Genomic DNA, 23,053 nt, shown 5'->3' with positions numbered 1-23,053 from the left:
CAGCGTGTAGAAATGATGGATAAAACTGGAAAAAAAATGTAATCCAAGGTTTAATAATGCATAATTATCCTTGAAATGGTCATTTTATAATCTTCTCCCTCTGCCCAGCTTCCCAGAGCACATATATCAATTTCCTTTGTCATAAACGCAGCCTATCGTGTTACTCCAGTCATAAAGTTGTACTCGTATTCAGGCTAACTTCCTGTCACTCAGATGTCATTTAACACCCATAGTAACCTGAGGTCAGCCGTACTTCCCCACAATTGGTTGCATTTAAAGTTACCTGAAGTCTACATGTGTGTGCAGTCCATACAGCTAGCGTATGAGCACCACCATGTTTGGGTTTGACTTCATCTTGTGTATAAACATAAAAGTAAATCATGTGGAGCCTGGGCTGAGTGGACTGTTTGTAAGTGTGCAGGAGGGTGGAACAGCCGTGGTTTAAGGTAATCGCTCATGTCAGCAGTTGTTGAATGGGAAGCAAGCTTTTCGGCTGTGTAGTGGTTTATATGTAAACAAATAATACAAAATCTTCTTGAATCTATGTTTGTTTGTATTTCTGTATATCTACTCTCGTGAGGACAGACAACATATTTTTGCTGTTTGACAAAAACAAGCATTATTGATGAGATGTTGACAATGAAATATGCTTTATCTTCTTATCAAAATAGGAATTACTTGCTATTTAAGGATCCATGTAAACTAATTGAGAAAGAGTTTTATGCTGAATTGCTTTGACATTTACCATCTCTCTTCCTTGTCTCTATTTCTCTCTTCATACAAACACTGGTGTAGAGTGACTGATAGGGTAGTTTATAATGCTGACTGGCTCTCTAGTGTTACCCCCACCCTCTACACACACACACACACACACACACACACACACACACACACACACACACACACACACACACACACACACACACGCACACATACAAGTCCTCCCTCACCACGCAAGGTTGTGTTTCAGTCTGTCGCTTCAATATTTCATGCCCCTTGTAGCGCCAGCGCTCCAAGATTTACAGGCCTATTGATCATGTGCTGGTATGAAGGGGCAGTTTAGAAGAGCACCCTCACAAAACCAGACACAAGTCATCAAAGCACCAAACCTGTATGTTTATACCATGTCTCCTCTTTCTGTATCATCTGTCTGTGTTATTCAGAGGGAATCTGCATTGCAGTGTGTGTGTGTGTGTGTGTGTGTGTGTGTGTGTGTGTGTGTGTGTGTGTGTGTGTGGCTCTAACCTTTGCAAGTACCAGGATTATTTCCCATCTCTCTAAACTAAACCCCTCTGGAAATCATTACCTGGAATTGTTTGTGCTTCAAAGACGTCTCTCCCTCCCAAACTCTGATGACAAATCAACCCGTTAAGCTCCTCCTGGCTCTCTGTTGTATGAACTGATAGGAGGCGAGGAGGGAGAGGGGACTTCTGCTGTTTGAAGAGTTTTCTGTTAAGAAAATATAGCATCCTTTTGTATTGAGAGTTTGATTTTAGAAAACAGAGCTTAGTTTTTGCCTGTGCATGATAAGGATTGCTTGTGGCAAAATTCGCAGTCCTCTGTTGAAAGTAAAGTGGTGTAACATTACCATTTCATATCGCATTTCTTCACTTGTATGCCCCAAGCTGAGGAATGGCCTGTGAATTAAAATTCAAAAACTGTCGGCCCTCAAACGACCTTGTCGGTCCTCTGAATAAACGACTGACGAGTCCAAGAATATCACAGGCAGTGAGAAGATGTTATATATTATGCTTTGTGCTATCGACAAAAAAATCAAAGCATTCCCCCAAAGGGATGTGGAACTCAGAGATAGAGATGCAAGCAAACAACATATTTGGGAAAAACTCATCTACTATGTCTACTGTGCAAGACAAAGAGGGAACAAGGGATACAAAAACAGCTGCATTGATCAAGATTGATCAACAGTGCATTCCCTAGGAAGGGGCCATGAATAGAGCTAATGTGTGTTGCTAGTTGCTCGTGGTATTGAAATATATGTTTGTTGTGGGATGAGTACATATGACACAAATGTGCTTTCAATGTGCAAAAATCCTAAAATAAATGATACACCCAACTGTCCCATTAGTGCGGAAACCCATGTGGCACCTAAGCGAGGTTAAAGCCACAAGCAAAGGAAATATATTCATAACAATATTTGCTAATAAGATCTGACCTAGTTCGCTCGCATGGCTTTTGTGAGTCGGACTGTCTCTGTGTGTGACATCATGCTGCCATGGTAACAAACAACAACCACATGAGGCGGTTTACTTTCACCATAATTGAAACATCATTTTTCTTATGCAATGAGCTTCATTACAGTATGAAACCAACTGTTAACAAAATGCACACAAACACACGCACGCAAACATACTGACACGCTGTACATCACTGACCTCGTACTCTCCTTCTGAACCGGCACCTCGCGGCAGCTGTTTGATTAAGGCTGAATGAGAAATCCAGATGTGTTCGCCAGTGAATCGGCTCCCATAATGAACCAAGGAAACCTATTTTGTCTCAGCCGCTGTCTGTTGAGCTTTTCTTCTTTATTATTTCACAGAGCTTTGGTCATGGCTGGTCGAGATTGGTTTTCCTACCTAATCCCCGACGCCTTGTACAGTCTGGCTATCACTGTCAAGGGGCTCACTTACACACATACGTTTAAACATTTGCACATACACAGTTTGCCTGTCGCTGTGGGGCGCATGCTAAAATCCCATTTAATCATCTTCTGATTGACAAGCATCCTTTTTGTCCTTGTCCATAATGAGGTTTGCCCAGAAATGGCATAGCCGTTAGAGCAAAGGAGAGCCAAAGAGATAGACAAAGAGAACATGCCCAACGCAGCTAAACATTGGCTTGCTGGAAGCCATATGAAGGCTCCACGCTGCGCATGCCAGTTATATTTCCTACATGTCTGTCTCTTGGTCTGTGTGAGCAAATTTTGCGATTTTAAGCATAAAGGAAAAAAAAAATCTGTTTCTGTCACCAATCGTTTTATATGCGTATCACGAGGGATGGGAGGAGGTGTGTGTGTGTGTGTGTGTGTGTGTTACTCCTGAGGCGACATAATAAAAAAGTCTAATTGGATCTGTGGAGGAGAGGTGTGAAATGCATGTCAGCAAACTGTAGCGATTATTGAGTCAGACCAGACAACCTGCTGGGTTGTCAGCCTGAATCTAGAGGTTTACAAAACGTGAACAGAGACATTTGTCTTCAAAGAATTATCACATGGCATGAGCCGGGTGATAATTCAATATGAGGACTCACGGTCTTTTAATGAAATCATATCCTGATGAAGTCATGTTGCGATGTTGTGGTACAGAACTATATTGTCTAAGTTGATGATAACAAACACATGCAAACTCAAATTTTGGAGAAAATCTGATTGTTTTCCAATAAAGTTCTACAATAAATGAGAAAATACTCAGGACAATTCATTTGTCAAGTATTTCATTCCAACATGATGATAAGAACCCTGTGGTTATTCGCTCTGTAGTTAAAAAAAATTGTAAATTAAAGATTTTTTGTATTTTGTTTTTTGACTTTGTATGTAATTCTTACTTTGTTGGAGCGCTGCTTCAAACTGTGTCTCTGTGGTGAAACTCTCATTGTTGTGCTTGTTTATCAGTACGTTATGTTATGACCTCAGTGCTTCCCCCTTGTTACACCACAAAGCCTGAGGGTTGTCAATAAATACCTCGTCATAGCTGTTGTGGCAACAGATTCCTTTTGTTCGTTCATCGATAGAATATTTTAAAAAAACAACAACTACAGACGCTGTCGATATTTATTACAATGCATAACATTAAGTTGAAGCTTCTTTCAGCATATATCACTTAAAGCTAAGTGCTATGTTGAGAAAGTGTGTGTGAAAAAACGTGTGTTTTGTGTGTGGCGTTTTCATGATGCTTCATGTGTTACTTGTGCGTAGACGTCTAGTTCCTGCACATATCGTTCGAGGCAGAACTTCCGTTTTTAGGTCCTAACAATAGAGGCACCTTCCTGGTGTATCGCATCATTTCCTGTCTTGGTTCTAATGTCGTCTCACACCACAGAATCCGCTAGAAGAAAGATTGGAAATCCACGAAGTAATCACAGAGAGGGTACAAGTTGAAGCATCCGGAAAAGCTAATAGGACTGAATTTTATTCATTGTATAAATTGTAGGAAAACCTGAACCTGTGACATTTGTTGCATTATTTGTTGCATCATATGCTTGCTTGTATATGTGTGTGTGTGTGTGTGTGTGTGTGTGTGTGTGTGTGTGTGTGTGTGTGTGTGTGTGTGTGTGTGCATGCGGGGGAGGGATTCTCAGGGATTATCAGCCATCTTCATGTTTTGATGGATCAAAGGCCACTGCTCGGGTGGTCTAGTGCGTCCAGAGGAAGGCATGAATCTTCTTGTCCAACTTTTGCTTCTTTCTCTCTCTCTCATCTATGGTTTTATTTCAAAGCCCATGTAAGGCGAGCGTTCAAGAATACTCAGCAATGACAAAACCATGGCACTCTACTGAGCAGTGTGTCTTTACTGTTGAATTGAGAAATGCCAGCAAAGCTGGAACCCTCTGTAGAGGGATGTTGCATGATTCACCTGGCCCAGAGCCTTGTTTACAGCAGCTGCTGAGTGTGATACAGGCTGGGAAGACTAGCTGTGTGCTACAGGACATGATGCAGGCAGGTCAGAATAGGACAGGCCAAACTAACATACTGCTGACAAGTTAATCTAGTCCTGCTAATCATCCAACACTCACTCCAATGCCAGGGATATGGAGCAAACTGAAGCCAGTCCAGTTGTGATGACAACGACGTACATGTTTAGCAGTATAGGGGCTTATTGTTGCTTTTCATTTTCTTTTTTTGTCGTCCATTTCCTCTTTCCTCGGTATCCCGTTTAAGGAAAACACTCTTGTGGCGCCATGTAGCCTTGAGGCTCTGATTGTGTTTAATCTTCCTGACTGATTCTAAGCTTCCATCAAACATAATCATAATGTTTGGCATAATGCAAATGTGGCTTGGTCATATACGGGCTCATCAAAATCAAGGGAAGAGCCTGACACCAAAAATGCTTATATACAATGCCGAAGAAAAATATCAGATTCAAATGTAGCTGATTCTATGATACGACAGAACGGGACAGTTTAGTAAGAAAATGCCTGAAGCTCTCTTGCTAATGACTAAACTTTCATTGACCCAAAACAGGATTACCATCTTTGATTGTTGACAGATGATTCAATTTCTATAACAACGTGTTTGCCAAAGAGTCAATCAGAGCATAACGACTTGAACAGAGGATGTGATTAAGTGACACTTACTTGTGCTCATTGACACTGTAACAGTGTCTCATAATGTCTTCATAGTTTCTCTTTCTGAAAAAAAAAAACACATTTCCCTTACAGCTGTTACACATGCTCCTCACATCCCATTAAATACAGTGTGGCCATGTGCCACAAGCAATTGTTTCAATATTCGTAACAACATTAGTCATACAGTTGTGATGAGTCATTACAAATGGTAGATACCGTACTTGTAATAAGTACATATCCTTTATCATGCGCATGCTGTTCAGTACTCAGAGAACTGTTTCAGTCTGTAAAGATGCGCTACCTTATGAGATGGCCCAATCACAGACAAAGATGGTGAGGAACCTTAAGCAAAGTGATCAACGTCTGGGTGTGTGTGGCTCCACTCAGCCTTTTTTCATTCTTTGTTTTCTGAACCTGACACTGCTCAGTTCGCTGTTCTGGTGAAACACTGAGCGAGGGGAAACACAGTATCTACCGATGGAGCCAGTTCTGTAGTGGCAGGCGCATTGCAGCTGGAGTTCTGCTGTTGTAAGCCTGAATTTGAGTTGCCCGTACGCATTATGCTGATAGAAGATCTCGCTTTGCTTGTTTTGTACAGAAATTGTTATGACGCGTGTACGTTTCCAAGTGTCCACTTTAGAACTCTGTGTATGTCTTTGTGATCCTGTTTAATCTTACTGTACACACTGTCGCCTGGATCTGTTTGTATCCCTTTCCTTTGTTCATAGCAGTTGTGCGTGCGCAGGCCTGTGTGCATGTGCGGAGTCACAGCATGTGTAGCTCTGTGCCAGTATGTGCCACAGTGAGTGCTGGAGATTAGCGAGAGCATCAAAGCGGCGAATCAGTGAAGCAGTGTTAGAGCAATGCCTGCGTTTACTGCCCCCTAGCCTTCTGTCATCGGCCACACCTAGTGGGGAACAAAGGGAGCGGAGGCTGGCACTGACTGGAGTATAGAGAGAGTGAGGGGGGAGAGTGGGAAGCGAAAGACAAAGAGGAAAAACAAAGATTAAAAACACTGGGGATAAAAAGCCCTGGCAGGGATAAGGGTGAGTAAGGAATGAAGGCTTATTACAGGGTTTTTCCTGCTTTGAACAGGATTTTTGGCTGTTCTTTTGTCCATTAGGGCCAGATGATGTCACAAGTACATTTTCATTTTAGTAATGGCATGATCAGTGTTGAGTTGTGGGCTTCATATAGGTAAATCCAAATCATTTCAGAACCTTGGTAATGACATATAGATTGAAGTATACGGCCATGTCATCGTTGTAATGAAATATAATGCTCAAATGTTTCAAGCCTTCCCCTCTTGAGCCTTGAGCAACAACTGTAGCAACTGTAATAGCAAAGCAATTTAAGTTTGCCTAACCAGAATCATGTGAAGTAGACTGAAGCTGATATTTGTCGAAAATAGTGAACCAAACTAAAATTTATACCTGTTCATCGCTAAAATCTGTTTTTTTTTATGGTCTGTGTGTTTTCTCTTTTTGGAACAGCCAGAGTTTGAGTCAATTTTGGTTTGTGGTCCATTTACAAACCATCTCGTTTTCATTGTCAGAGCTGGCTGCAGTTCAGACACACAATTCAGTTAAATGTTTAGATTCAGATTAAGGTAAACTCACAAGTTTACAAATGACAACAGTGCTCTTGCATGTTTTCTGGGAAGGAAAATGACACTGGCGTTAGTTCACTTTCCAGAAGTGTGTTGCCACAACTGCTGAATGAATGTACACCAGAGGAAACACAGTGCAGCCTAAAGTAACTAAAGTAAAATAAAAAATCGACCAGAAATATTTTGGGTTCTTTTCCTTGGTCAAAACCAAAATTAGAGTGGACTGTAGCAGAAAAAACATCCCGAAATGTATGCGGCACACCCTGTCTGTGAAGTAACGGACAGTAAACTCTAACCAAAACTAAAAACAGAAAAAAAGCAAATCAAAAAATGTACATACCTGTAAACATGTACAAGGATACTTTGATAGAACCAGCAGGGTTACAATTCAAATGTAGAGATGGATTACAACCAAATTAAGAGAAAAGTAAGACAGAAAATAAATCCATACAGATAATTGACGCGGCTTTCCAAGTTTTACTCTCAGCTAAAAATTCTGCACATGTGGCCTGAACAGTTCAAGCCAGTGGGGACAAATTGTCAATAGAAACTGAGTCAGTGGACCGGAGGGGTGGAGACAAAGAGCGGCTATGGAGATAAGATTGAGATGACAAGGATCAAAAAGGTTCTAATAGGGAAATGGAGTAGTAAAAAAAGGAAGCTGCTTTAAAAGGACTTCCTGTCAGTGCAGAGATGGGCCAACAAGGGGGAATCTGGGGAACGTTTAGGTTAGCCAAAGTGCCCCCAACACAAAGTGCCATTGTGTGTCTGCAGTGGCTTGCTAACTGGGGTTGACAGGCCTGTTTTTACTTGACCCTCTGGGAGCAATGTGTTTGAGATAGGAGGAGGAGGGGGTGCTTTTCTTTCCCTCCAGCGTCCAAGAAGCTGCTGTCTTTTCCACGAGTGCAATCGCTTCCATGCTTCACTCATAATAGACACAAGAGAGGTATTTTCCTATTTGTCATACGGAGGCAGATCTCTGCATGCTGAGGGTTTGCTACCAAGATGAACATCCACTCGGAAGAACTGTTGTTTTTTTTGGTGATTGGCATTATAAATTGAAAAGAAGGAACTGCGTAACGGATAAGTTTGCACGTATACCGCCATGCATGTCCCAGTATGCATATATGTTGTGTGTATGAGCATGTGTGTGTCGAAGCAGAGTAGTTAATTCACAGGCAGCAAGCAGTGTGCAGAGTCAACATGGTGTCGGTAATGAAAGAGCAAAACCAATAAGATTTTAAAGACAGCGGGGACCTGTTTCTCCTCTACCTCCCGCAAGCTTTGTATACTTTTATTCCAGCATAATTTTCATCCCTCCATACCTAACTTTCTGTTTCTTCCATTGTATCTTATTCCACTTTTGTTTTTGCAGTTGTATCAGTTGTCCCTCTCTCATTCTCCTGTGTAAGTGCTGAGCTGAACTAAATGTGACCCTGGTGATGGTGAGCTTCGCTTGCTTGCTAAGGTACGGTGCTGCTATCTGAGCTGAGGGGAGGGAGTGGGAGAGGGGGGGGGATTAGGGGTGAGGAAAACACCATCATGTGGATGCCTCTTGGAGGTCAAGTAAATACATTAAAGGGTAAGCAAACAGAGAGAAAGCCTGGGCAGAAGCTGTTTTTGGCAGCAGCGCATTAATATGGGGGTTGGGAAAGGGAGGCGGCAGGATGCAAATCTGTCATAGCAGGTGCTTGTTGAAAGACATGGCGAATGCTGTATTAAGGGTTTAGTTACAGAGGAGTAGTCTATGTAAGCTTATTTTTCGTAATAATATGTGTTTGAGGTGCGTAATGACTTAAACCTTTTTGAAATACAGTTTACTGTCCTCCCTTCATTTTACTCACTTGCCTTGATCTCCTCCCATTTCTGAAACCTAAATCCACTCAAACGTGGCTTTGATCTGGGTAATAATCTGCGCCACCCCCTAGTCCACTGCCCTCTCTCACCCCTCTCCCAGGCGCCATTGATGTGACCAGCCATGTGATAGCTGGACCCCATCATTTCCCATTACAGTGTGGCTTAGAGAATCTTAGTCAGCCCCTACTACCTTGAACCCTTTGGCTTACTGTGTTGGAGGTCTGTTTACCGCGTGACTTTAAGATAATCTCCCCTCTAACTCCCGGCTAAACCTCTCAACCTTCATCACCTGTAGTCCCCTCCCTTATGGGTGAAAATTATGCCAAAATAGACAACAGACATCTAAAGAAGAGTCACCAAAATACAATTTCTATTTCAAATCATGCATACTTCAAATAAAACCATATTAATATTGATAATAATAAAGAAAGAAATAAAGCTTATAAAACATAATTTTAGACAAATGTATGTAACTGAATGGTCCTTACCTGACTAAATTCAGTTTATTTAGATGTGAATGGATGTCACTAAAAAGCCTAAATATCAAACTCTGCTCATCTTCTAATAAGATACATTTGTGTTGGGGATATCTGTGGTTATTGAAACCACTTCTTTCAGCTGTATTCCCCTCTTTGCTGACATAGTTGTTGGGCAGTAAATGAATGTGTTAAAATCCTGATCATATTGGGCCTTCATTTCAGATGTGAACATGTACTTTTGCTCAAAAGATGTGTACTTTGTCTCGTAGCGGTGCTTCACATCGCCACTTTTAATAACCGTCACGGTCTCTGACCATATGAGACATACTAGTTTTGAACTGCCCGTGGGAACAATTAACATAGACGAGTTTGTCCATTCGTTTTTAAAGACTCTCTGTCCACCTTTGCTCTTTTTGGAGAACGGTGTGAGAAATAATTTCTTGCTTACTTCTTTGACTATTCAGTTCTCTCGCCCTGTCTCTGTGTGTCTCAATGAAACTGCGATGCTTATTGGAATACACATATTTGATTGGCTGAGTAGCATCACGCGATATGATTTACAACACACTGGACTGCTGAACGAGTGCCTTAAAGGCTCGAAACCGATGCTGGTTAAAATAGAAGCGTTCCCACAAAATGTTATAATTCTCAATTATTTATTGGTTGTAGGTCCAAGGCCTGCCTATTCGTGACACCTGTCCTAAACCCCCTGTTGCACATCTCCAAAGCACCACATTAGTTCAGCTCCCTCTCCCTTCTTTGCTATCAACTTTTCCTTACGCACACTTCTTATCCTAACAATTAACATTCCGCCTGACTCATATTATACCGGCAACTTTCCCGTCATCTCTCAGTATCAAACACATTAATGGGATCTCTCTTGCATCCCCTTTCAGTCCAGTCTTATGGTTACATGTCCTTTGTTTCTCCCTGTGAAGACACTGACAGGTGCATCATGATTCACACAGCCGACTGCAGCTGATCCACTGTCCACTGAGATGTGGACTGCGTCACAAATGTTGGAAATGGCATCTGTGTTGCAGCTTGCTTCACTCTGCTCGAGACTTTGTCAAACTTTTACCATAATCTTCATTTCTCAAGCAGTGTGACGGCATATTTTTCTATCAACTGCAAATGTAATGGTAAAACTTTCTGCATTAGATAATCAGTTGTTCTTTTTCATTGGAATGACGTCAGACACATTGTGGTAATGATTCAGCACAGTGAAGGACAGCAGTAGAGATGCAGATAGCGGAAAAGATTAAGTGATAAAGATGGAAAAGGGCCCTCAATTAATGAGAGTCACTGGAGTCTCATTATTTCTTTCTTTGAAGCTTAAGTCTCTCTATGTGGAGACTATTCAGCTTTAAATTAATCTCCATTCCAGTTTATCTCTGCTCCTTCACCTCTGTTCAAGCAATTAAGATGTTCAGTTTCCCAACACTGCTAAACTGATAAAGCAACTGTGTAAGCATTCAACATTCCTTTGAATACCTGTGGTGGGCTTTTATAGTTTTTTATTGGAGCCTGTGGCTCAGGCCTTGTCTGCCCAGTTCATGTCTGCAGTGTTTGTGTTCGGGACTACTACTGTGCTGTACGGCGCTTGCAGTGGGTCTTTGTGTTGAGAAGCCCTTTACCAGGGAGCTGACTGATGAAGTGTGGACGTGAAGCTGATTTAAGACTTCTTTCCACACATCTGTAGGTGTGCAACACTAACCTCCTTCCCCCTCTTTTTTTCTCTTTCCTCTTTTCTTCATCACTGCCTGATTCGCTCCCTGCAGGAGTTGGCTGTATCTCTGACCCCAGGGCCGCATCATGCATAGCCAACCTGTTTTTCTTGGAAATTCCAGTTGGCTGAACGAGCTGTGGAGGATGGGATGATAACAGGGAGGCAGACTGCGCACATGTGTTGTACCTCTGTGTGCATGAATGTACCTTTTAATGGATGCTCTATATCACTGACAACCTGGTTTGCCAAGTGTTTCGGGGGTTTTATGAGGCCTCCGGTGATTGCTTTAATCTGATAGGTGCCCTGCTGTTGGGCTGAGCCATTACTTTCCTGACTGTCTTTTGTTTGCACTGAAATCAGAGGGACAGAGAAGCAAATGTGGAAGTTGCCGACCCAAAGGAACGATTAAATCCATCCTGCCTCAAACAACTGGCGAGAGCACATGAAAAGCGTGAGGACCGAATGAAGGAAAAACAGAAGAGACGAAGCGGATTTAAGCAGCTAAAGTAGCTTCAGACAGAACAGTTTATCCCGAGAATAACTTGGCTGCCTCTTCTAAGCACAGTCAAAAAACTTTGGTTTAACAGGTGCTTTAGGAATCAGGACCCTGTTTCCCGCCACTTCCTCATATTCACCTCGCATGTGCAGAGTCAGGAAATTAATTTAACAAGGATAAGCTAGTCTTTCAACCCCTCAGGCTGTGTATGAATATGAAATCGCTGTGTCTAATATCTTTCCCTACAAATATACATTCAAGCTTTTTATGTCTCTGTGTGTCAATTAAGCAGAATTAAGTTATACTATGGATGTGTGTGTGCGTGTGTGCATGTGTGTGTGTGTGTGTGGGTAGACATAGTGAGCAGCTTTGATTGTGGGTATTGATTAGTCCATCTGTGCGCGCAAAAAGCAGAGAAACTGGGTGCAATAGGTGTGATTTGAACATCTGTCATGTGGTCAGCTGCTGAAGAAGAGGAGGTCAATGTCAACTTCCCCCAGAGATCTAAAATATGTGCAGACAAAGTGTCAAGAAAATATATTTTATGTTCAAATCTTAAAGTTAAATATTTGAACTTTAATGTCTATTTATTTGCTTTTATGTTTTTGACTACCTTCTCAAAAACATGGTTCAAGTTGATCCACCAATAGAGACACTCAGACAGCAGCATACCTTCTAAACATGCTCCACAAAGAGTCCAGCTCAAGCTGTTGATTGCACGGCTTCGCTCCACTAAACCAAAATTGTGTCTCTAAGCCACTGTAGCCCTGCGCCCATTCCGTCATGCTTCCTGGATGTGATCCCTGAGGCACTGGGACAGTTTCATCATGGCCTCTTCAGTCTCCATGTCTACAATGAGCCGAAACGATAAGGACAACGGACTCAATTAACACCAGACTCTATCCAAATAAAGTATAATGTGGATTGTGGCTGGTAACATTTTTCAGTCAACAAAGTGCATTATCGTCTAATTATCCTTAATGGGGCTAAGCAAAATATGTATATTATAATTTACTAACTTTTAGTAATATCATATTATTTACATTGATCTCCAAATGAATGATTCCATGCCAATTTTAAGTAAAAACTACCAAAATTAGATAATGCATTTTTTGGTTTAGACATTTGAAGAGTTTTGAGTAATTTCTAAGTCTAAAACAAAATGTTTTTATTATAAAACATTTGCTTTTGTTGAATTGTCTTGATATTTACCTGTTAAATTTTAAAAACGTGCATATTTGGATGTATCAATTGACTGTGGCTCAACATTTTTTGTGAGGCGCAGACTTGTTTGGGCAGCGAACCTAGAACCCACAAACGCCCACTACTGCACCCCACTCACCACCAAGTGCTCAAAAGATGGCAGATAAAAATGGCTGACCTCACACAAACCCAGAGGTAAACTCCAAAAATCCTTTGTCACAGGCGCAGTGATTCCTCGTATCTTACGCCTACGGCAGCTTTGGTTAGGGCATTGCCGTACGTTGCCAGATGGAAGCCTTTAACTCAAAGACTTATTACATTATTTATCTATTACTTTCTCTGCCTTGAGGCTAAAAATACAATAAATCTAGCCAAACTTGAGTTAAAGGATCCAACACTGACATGTTTCCAATTCAAACTAAATCACAGCTTTATATAGTTAATCTGAAACCAAGTCCCCTTCTGTTGAGCAGCCTTTTATTTTTTTTTACAGATGCATACAAGCTTCCAGACTAGTTGAAGCCTGATTTTCTCCATGTAAATATTTATGTTTCAGTGTAATTTTATTTCTCGATCTGTAAACCAACACTCAGCCATGTGGGAGGTTCACACTAATAAGGCATAGTGTGTTTATCATTATAAGCAATCTCGGCTTTGTTGGGGACAGTTTGAACCGCATGCTTGTGTCCTCCAGAAAGTGTCGTACAAAAAGTTCATACTCATCTGACAATATATTTTATACATTTCAGGGATGAGGGTCAACGCAAACTGTGCTTCTGAGTGTGTTTCTGTCATATGTATTTGATCAAATTAATGTCAATCTTAAGGGTCAAAGAAGAACCAAACTTCCAGCTGTGCCTCTGTTTCATTGTCCCTAGAGACGTGTGTGTGTGTGTGTGTGTGTGTGTGTGTGTGTGTGTGTGTGCACGTGTGTGTGCAACAGGTTATCGCTAATGCTGCATGAATCTGTCACTGCCAAAATAAAAGAAAGCAACACCTGTTTTCTCTGTACAAAAGCAGGAAAAGTGTGGCATCTTTGAGGAAATCAACACCCGGTGTGATGTGACATTGCAGGGCTCAGCGAGTTTTTTTTTTCTCTCTGAAGAATATCAGGCCAGCACACAAAACAGATGTAACCAGCTGTGTGTACGTGTTTTTTCATCTTTGTCTATCTCTGTTTTTTACACCCTAATCCCTTGTGTACATCTGTAGTTTCTCCACGTCACCTTACCTTGTTCTGCCTGAGGGCAGGCAGCCAGCGACCTACACCTAAAGGAATACACAAGATAGCAGGAGCAACCCCTGAGCTTTGAGCTCACATCTGGCTCTCGGTTACTCTGATCGTTGTTGACTGTAGAGAGGCGCTGCAGCTCCAGAGGGTCCATGTGTTTGTATTTGTGCACAGTTTCACACTTCAAACAGTAAAACATAGAACAGTGGATCTGTAATCCTATACTGTCTGTGTATCAAAGCAGTGACATCTCCAGTAAGAATATACACGGCAGGTAGCATTATAAAAGTGCCAGTCATAAACAAGGGTGAAAAGCAGGTCAGAATACAGAGGTAAACCACTAACAGGCCTGAAGATAACAGCTGCTGTAAGAGCTCACTCTCTGGCACTGCAGGAATGCCCGTTTCGAATTATGAAATTATGAAAAGATGAACAAATGTGAAACTAAAACTTGAAATAGTTATTTTACAAGTATATATAGTACAGTGCTATAAGTTGAAAATTTGTCCTGAGAAGGGCAATAATGGAGGAAGGACTGTTACAGCATAATGAAGGATATTTAACAGACATGTTCCTTGTTTCTAACTAAACACAATGAGATAAACCTAATTGAAGGTTCTTTATTTGACATTCAGAGTATTTATCTGCTATACCTATGGAAAGACATAGAGAAGTAATGTCGACCTGAGCGGAGTATGAGGCCGCGTTATCTGTGACTTAACATGTGTAATATGGACTAGATAATATAATCAATCGTCAAATAAAATCAGACGTTTATCTCACTTTCCAAGACTATTAACATCTTTTTCATTTCGTCATTTTTTTCTTTGCACAATATAACATGAACCTGTTTTAAGATGTTCTCGCCTGCCGCTGTTGATCCCTCAGTAAAAACCTATGTGCATGAATCCAATTGTTTCTGTTCAAGCTGTTCATCACTGTAGATGACCTTCCTTGGGCATTTCCTGTAGTCATGTGCATGACGAGGGTCAAACAATAAGTAGCAAAGATTAACTGATGCTAATAATGGAACTGAGACTGACAATGGAGCTAAGTTGATTGTGCAGTTAGGAGCAACGGGCGGCTATGCTAACTGGATTAGCCTCTCGTTGACCCAGGCCTGAACCACAGCCAGAGTCAGAGATGGGTCACCTGCCTGGTGACTGTTAAGAGAAACATATAGAGCCTCTTCTTCTTCTTCTTCTTCTTCTTTATTGCTCATTACCATCAGGGTCAACGGCAAGATGAATCCAAACACAGTTAGCAAATGTTATTTAATTTAAGGTTAAACTACTAAGGTCCCACGCAAGACCATGAAGGTCATGAACTCCATCTGCTACACAAGGTGTGTGTTGCTAACTTGATGACCAATAGGTACTGTTAAAACACACAGTCACCATGAACCCAAAGGCAAACACACGCACACACATGTAATGCACTCATACTGACATGTAAACTACTGAATGGTCAGCTTGTAGTCAAAGCAATTACATCTTAATGAGTTCTATTGAATAACTTTACTCTGCTGACAGTTCAGAAGCCAAAGTCTTGAGTGCTCCACACACACACACACACACACACACACACACACACACACACACACACACACACACACACACACACACACACACACACACACACACACACACACACACACACACACATGTTGATTTGTAAACCATGCAAACCAAAAAATGGCTAAAGGAGAAGATGGAGTCTTTCGCTTTAGTACAAAGTAGCCTCTTATCCTGTTCCCTTATTTTGAATATAAAGCACAAATTCGAAACAATAACCATCAACAAGATTACCATCCTCAATTTCCAAGTGCCCACTTCCAATGAAATACTCTAACAATGGTTTACGAGTCCCATACACTTGTCATACACTTGTCAAAGACAAAATAAAATCCTGCGGTGTCCGAGTGGAGGAAAAAAAGAGACAGATTCCACACTCCCTGTCTCTTTGTCATGTTGTTATTAGAAAACCACTGAAATGCCCCAAATATACACACACACAAACACGCACACACACACACACACACACACACACACACACACACACACACACACACACACACACACACACACACACACGCACACACCGTCTGCTTCCAGCAGAAACACAGATGCATCCTTCGAAACACATGCTGCCATTTTAGCTAGTTAGAGGACCCTAAATTACCCAAAGCTGCATCCCCGAGGCAACTGTGGACCGCTCACTCAATCCTTCATCCTCTCAGTCATCCAACAAAACCCAACAGTCTGAGGTCCAACTACTCCAGTCCGACTTTGTGCTCTCTCACTCCTTACTGCTTTCTCTTCATCTCTGGGGCTAAATTACAACTGGAAGACAACAAGTGATAATCATTGTTCACTTTACATAACAGATCTCACACTGGAGATCAAAAATGATGACTGAGGGAAACATTTTCCCGTCATGTGTTTTGTTCTCACTGTTTTAGCTGCTTTTGCCTTACTTTTGCAGTATCTTTGATATATTCAAAACATAAATCAACAATTGAGCTGCGTGTCAACAATGGAACAGCGTTGAGCCTCGAGGATCAGTTACAAGGGTGCAATGTTGATTTCCCTAATCATGTTTTGAAAAAATAGTCTTGATAATTACGGGCCATATTGCCTCCATCGTGTGCAGACTTAAGAGCATTTAATGACCACAACGCTGAACATATAGCGTCAATTTTTATTTGTCTCTGTAGGTGGTGAACATGCACATTCCCCCTTCCACTTTGACACCTGACCCCAAGTTCCTCATTAGCTTCCCCGTTAGCAGACAGCGACAATAAAAGCTGTGGTATTTCACAGACATGCACCTTTGTTGCTGGCAGCTGCTGCACCAGCCGGAGTGAGTCTTGCTGAGACACATTGGACACAGACAGAGACGGGGTTTAAACAGCTATAAATATTTAACAGTAAAGTAAAAAATAGGGGTGATTTCTGCGCTGATTAAACCAGCTGTCACTCGGGTCCCACAGGATTCAAATTCTTAAAGGGGGGGGGAAGCATCGACATACACACACAGTTGACATGCACACACTGTTGCACACCCGGGTTAAGAGTTGCCACATTGCAGGGCTTTGCGCAAGATAGGATCGCTACTATCAAATCCCCTGCTTCTCTTATCACTATTTTGAGTTCAGTAAGGTGATGTCATCCATCATTCTGCTCCTCTATCCATCTGTCCATCCCTGTAACAAGCTTTTTATCTCCCTCAGACTTCACTTTAACCTCCATTCCCAGTCGACTCCTTCTCCTTTTCTTCTTCTTAGCTTGTTCTTGAGCTAAAGAGCTAATGGTGGCAGACCTGGTTTCATTGCTAGCTTGGAAGGGATTGCACCATTGATGATATGTATTCTAGTTACACATTTTAATCTAAAGAATTGTGGGATGGGATGGGAAACTCCAAGCATCAGATATAAACAAGATGACCTAACTTGTGAATATGCCTGAACAACGGCTCCTGTGTGCTTTCACATGAGATGCAGCCCAACGATAAACTTCCTAACACGCACCACATGTCTGCAGGTTAAACTTCCTGAGGTGAAGCTGTAAATCTGTGGTGTAGTTTACTGTTTAGCTTTGACTGTGGAGCATCTACAAATATGTCACGCTGTGTGTTCGTGACTTGTGTACAAGTATGCACATTTGTGGGAGACAGAAAGAGAAAGAGGCCGAGAGACTTTTTAGTGGCCATCATCTCTTATTATGTTCATTAATAATATTAGCATTCTTTCTTCCAAATATAGAAGTCAGTCTCTTTCACCTCCCACCCCTTCCATTCCTTTCAGTGGTTTGATCGTGCTAATCATTTCCAGCCGTGAACTCCACATGAAAGACAACAAGCACTTGCCGTAATAGGGTGCTGAAAGAACGAGCGAGGGAGAGGACAGAGAAGAGGACTGAAGCTAAAAGAGAAAGGGGAGGTCAAGGGAGGAATGGAGATTGAATGAGAGGAGAGATGAAGCCTCGGTCCTCCTCGTTCCCATTTCAAGGTCTCATGTTATCATTAGCCCTGCCTTTTGTTCCTTGGCCAAACTATTCCCCCCACCCCTCCTCTCCGTCCGTCCCCTCCCTTGTCTCCCTTCTTGCCATATACAGTATATCCTAATTGTACCCATAGTGCCTCAACTAGTGCTTTGGAAACATAAATTGATTTGGAGACTCGACAATGCCTAATATGAGGAATGCAGCTCACTGGAGAGCAAAGGAATGTGCCAGTGAAAATGAAGTCAAATTCATTTCTTAGCTTTATCCGACACTCCAACTTAGTTATTGCTTTTTAAATCCAATTTTTTCAGTTTGTTGTAAACAACTTCAACAATGATGCTTTTGATTTCCCAGCTCCAATTGTATCATGCTCTTTTATGGTCAGAGCTGCTGCTTTATTCTCAAAGTTTTTGGCATTATTCATCACTAATAATTACATTGTGCTAATTAATTTGTGAGATCAAGCAATGCAGTAAAAGCCCTAAAAAGTCAGATGAGGGAACAAACACGAGCAGTCGTGGTAAGCGCCCAACAGGAACTCCCAGAAATGCCAAGCTTGGAACAGAAAATGAAGGCCAATGGCAAAGAAACGAAATGACCAAAAACAGGATTTTAAATATTTAACTAATGCAACAATAAGTCAACAAGACAATGAATCAATGCCAGTGTACAGTTTCATCATAACTGATGTCAACCTGATGGCCACTACTTATGTAAGATCCAGGTTGTAATAAACTGCATATTCTGCATATGGTCAGTCAGTGAAAGAGTAGACCAGTTTGGGACAACGACTTTTACTATGAAAGCCTATAGAGTCCCTCTCTCTCTCTCTCTCTCTCTCTCTATCTCTCTCTCTCTCTCTCTCTCTCTCTCTCTCTCTCTCTCTCTCTCCCTCTCTCTCTCTCTCTCTCTCTTTCATGAGTAGCTATAAAAGTCCAGAGCCGCTGCAGCTGCGTCCTAGAAGCACTGCGCAGACTCCCTCTGACACAAACCGATGTTTTACAGAGACAAACTGCAGAGAACAGCAGGATCCACCTGGACCATCGCCCACATCTGGAGAAGCCAGAATAGATGAGTTGAAAGGAGGCAGAGAGGTTGAAAAGGTTTTGGGGTAGATGTTGGCCTTCTGGTGTCATTAGACACTAGATATTAGTTTGCACCTCATCCCAGAAGGGAGACCACGCCTTCTTTGCAATAAATGCTACTGATAGACGCTTACTTTGAGTGACATATGTGACCATTAAGGAAAATGTCGAAGTCTCCCGTTAAGGAGATGACCATCCATGTGTCTGCAGGAAGAGAATGAGAGTGACAGTGAGAGCAGACAACACCATAGAGAAAGGCTAAGTAGAATGGTAGAGGGACAAAGAAACAGAAAGAGAGAGTACTTGTGAAGAAGAGTGAGGCAAATGAATGATGAAGTCTGGGTCTTTGCTAATGCTCCATTGAGTGATTGCTCCTCTGCTGTCCAAGCCTGCGATGAATGGCTCTCTATGGACAAAAGGCTTCAGGCATGATTCCTGGCTGAATCCGATACTCGGCACGCTCTCCCTCACTATTTTTCACATAGTCCTCACTGGGCTGATGTGTGCTCTAGGCTATGTCTTCTAATAGATATATAGTAGTCGGTCAATGAACTCCATAAGAGGTGAATCCATGTTTCATGTATCACAAGTTCAGATGGTTGGCAGATGCTTAACTGAAGCACGTTTAAGTCCACTTGTGTTTTCATGATTTTTCCACTGATAAATGCTGTGAAAGGCCAATCAAAGTCAAAAAGGAAACTACACAGCTGGTAGGACAGATAATGCATGCACAAAGTGATAACCAACTTCGAATGCTTCATCTGTAGACAGTTATCATTAACGTACATGTTTGAGTCATTTTCCACTCATAGGATACTTGGCCATTTTGTGACGTCAGGTGGGATATCAGTGCTCCCATAGAAAATAACCACATTGGAGGTTTTGCACGTTTACACCCATTAACTACAAATTGTGTATACTTAGCATTACTGTGGACCATTTTCCATAGTGAACCAAACTCCAAGATTTCACCACCTTCCAGGCTGTCATTAATTTTAGGTCATGCCAGTAATGTGTGGAAGTCAACTTGCAAAACCACCATTATGGCCTTTTAATATAATAATGACCACCAAAGGATGTGAATGTTTTTTTGTTCCTCAACTGCATAAATATAATGGGGCCTAATCCAAAACCACTTAGTCAGTAGTAACACACTTTAGAGGTTCAATCTCTTGCTGAAAAGCAGTTAAAAAACATGGCCACTTTAGACCTTTTTTTATAACAACGTAACCACCTTTTCATACACACCCACATCCAAAAATCTGTGTCAAAGTGGAGGTTTCCACACATATTACAGAGACAATACTAAGAAGGCATACTATAGAGACATTTAGATGTTGAAAGATGTGGGCGCCTGTCGGTGCATGTGTTGCTCTGTAGTTGTATGTTTAATACAGCAGCAAACCCCAAGAGAGTACGATGAGGAATAGGTGTGCAGAGCTGAGGCTGGCTGGCTGGTCATGCATCAGAGAGCAGGCTCTGGCGTGGGAGGAATTCCTCCTTGGCAAACACCCTCGTATAGTCCACCAGATCTCTTGATTTAAGAAGACGTGTGTGTTTACTAGATCACTTTATTGGCTTTAAAACTGTGCTACTTTTTTTTTGTTGAGATAAGTGCTGTAAATGCAGGATACTGCAGCACTTTGGGAGAGGAGTTATTTGGCATTGCATTGGCATGTTGGTTTGAAGCTTCTGGGCTGCACAGTGGAAACACAGTAAACATTGGTGCTGGGCTGTCAGATGGATTGACTGGAGGGAAATGTACTGATGGCAGAGGTCATCCTGAAATGCTCCTTTTTTTTAAAGAATTTTTTTTTTTTTTGCTACACATTTCAAACTGTTGTACATTTACAATACTATCATGCAATCAATCTTTGGTTTGTTTGTCTGTCAGTGTATTCATTTTTCTATGGTCAACCTTTGAGTTTAAAGTCCGTAACCACAAAGCGGTGTTGCATATATAGCATGTTGCAGTAGTAAAATCCAAATCAATACATCTTTCATGTTATAGCTCCCAAGGTTTCAATAAAAGAGTTCTCGTGTCGGTGTTTTTTTTGTGCAACCTTGTGTTTTCTTTGGTTGTTTTTTTCCAGCATGAAAAATCCATACCATACTGCCGTGGGTTTCTACATTTCAGAGTGTGTGGAGAATCAATGACCTGCTCTCCTTTAAATGGCCTGTTCTCAGCCTCTATGTAAGCCTTTTCCAGTCCAAAACTACTTCCAATTGGATTTCTGAATACTGTGACCAACCCCTGTATTTTCATAAGAAAACCCAAACACACTATCATGTCTCCTTTGCTGTCTTATCCAGAGCAGAGCGCCATTTCCCTTGTCTTTGAACGTGACCTGCAACCAAATTTATAGGGTGAATATAGAGGTGCCGATGAAGTCACTCTTAGACCAGGTGGGCGGTCATGGGTGTTAAACCCTCTTTAATTAGATTATGTGAAAAGGATGGGGTCATCATATAAGAGAGTGTCTGTGTGTGAGCATGGACACATTCGTCCAGTTCTCATCACCACAGGTGGCTAATCCATTACAGACAGTCAGAAATATATGACTAACACCCAGACATGTGCATAGATCCCAACAGATTGTGTTAGTCTCAACACTACTCTGGAGGAAGTTCTAGCAATGATCTAAATCCCCAGCTGTAAACACTGACCAAAGGAAGAGGCACAGTACGACCCCTAAAACCACAAGTGTCTAGCCGCAGTAACACGACAACTAGAATCCCTGAAGAAGTGGTTCTAATATTCCTTGTGTGAGTCAAGGTGGTAGTGTTTCTGTCCGTAGCCAGTAGATATGTGTAATGGTGAAGACATGTGTTGGTGGGATGGAAGGATGGAAGGAAGGTCCTAGCCGGATGTCTGCTATGGTAGTCCTGTGGGGTTCAGGGCTGGGCCAAGTTCACATGTAGGATTAGTACCTTTCATGCAATGATTGAACAACCAACACAGACATAACAGATATATGTGATAAGATTTTGCTCTCATGATACTATGACATTGTTCATTTGCATTGTGTATTCGCACATGTGACATCTTTTGGAATATTATTTCAGTTGGACCCAGCAGAATATTTAGGCTCGGCTACTCTTAATGAATCATGTATTTTTGTTAAAGTGGTGGTTTTGTGTTATTCTTTGTGGAGCAACTCAGTTTTGCATATATGTTGATTAAATGAATTAATCAATTCAAAATCATAGGAGTTTTAATCCACTAAAAATTTATTTGGGCATGGACAACCCCACAAATTACCTTCCTTTGCCAGAAATATTTCAGCCAGTATTTACACCAAAATGTAATTGAAAGTAAAAGTTACGAGGAAATCAGATATCTTTCTGTTGCCTTATTAGAAAGACTGTACGACAGCGAGGGAGCGAAGACACAAGGAGTCCTGGAGCCTTCAAGGCTCTGACATCTGAGGGAGAATGCTGCTTTTAACAAGCACCATAAACGCCACAAAACAATGTTATGGACCAGTGTAAAACCTCAGTGAGAGCGAAGACCCTGGAGCACAGAGGACATTTCCCATTTGTGTTTTGCAAGGAAATCATTGTTATATTATGGGATTCACGAGTGTTTTAATAGATTTGGTCGGAGCAGTATATGTTTGTGAGTGTGTGTGTGTGTGTGAAAAGAAATGAGTTTGTCAGGTAACACAAAAAAAGTCAAAGCGTGGATCAAGACCTCTGTCTGTTGTGTCTTTGTGATTAAAGTTTAAAATCCTTTGTGGGGGAAACATTGAATAAGGATGAATGTAGGTGTGCGGCTCTCCCAGTCAGTCAGTCTGCATCTCGTCTAATTGCCAGAGGAAAACCAGTTTGACCTTCCAACACTCATTTTACTGTCTCTGTTGACATCTGAACCAAATGCACAGCCTCTGTCAAAACCTCTCTTTCACGAAAGGTTATCTGTCAGATGCTCCCTCTGTATCCATGGTAACTGCACTACCACCTCCTTTTCCCAGATTCTCAAACACATCGTGGGGGAGACTTATCCTTTTTTATTTTTTTTTACATCTTTGATCTATAAAAGTGAATTGCTCTCACAGA

The 23,053-nt window shown here is 41.6% G+C and overlaps 1 protein-coding gene across 1 annotated transcript in view; it reads left to right on the top strand.

The window, feature by feature from the left end:
* The window catches only part of dchs1b (dachsous cadherin-related 1b), a 78,553-nt gene that overhangs the window by 34,190 nt on the left and 21,310 nt on the right, over window positions 1-23,053 (top strand). The window lies entirely within an intron of this gene.

The sequence above is a fragment of the Clinocottus analis genome, unplaced genomic scaffold (genome assembly GCF_023055335.1).
Source record: "Clinocottus analis isolate CAN_PGR_092001 unplaced genomic scaffold, fCliAna1.0.p SCAF_5, whole genome shotgun sequence".
NCBI classification, from domain to species: Eukaryota; Metazoa; Chordata; class Actinopteri; order Perciformes; family Cottidae; genus Clinocottus; species Clinocottus analis.
Note: the sequence above shows the minus strand (reverse complement) of the source record. Positions and strands in the feature narration are given on the sequence as shown.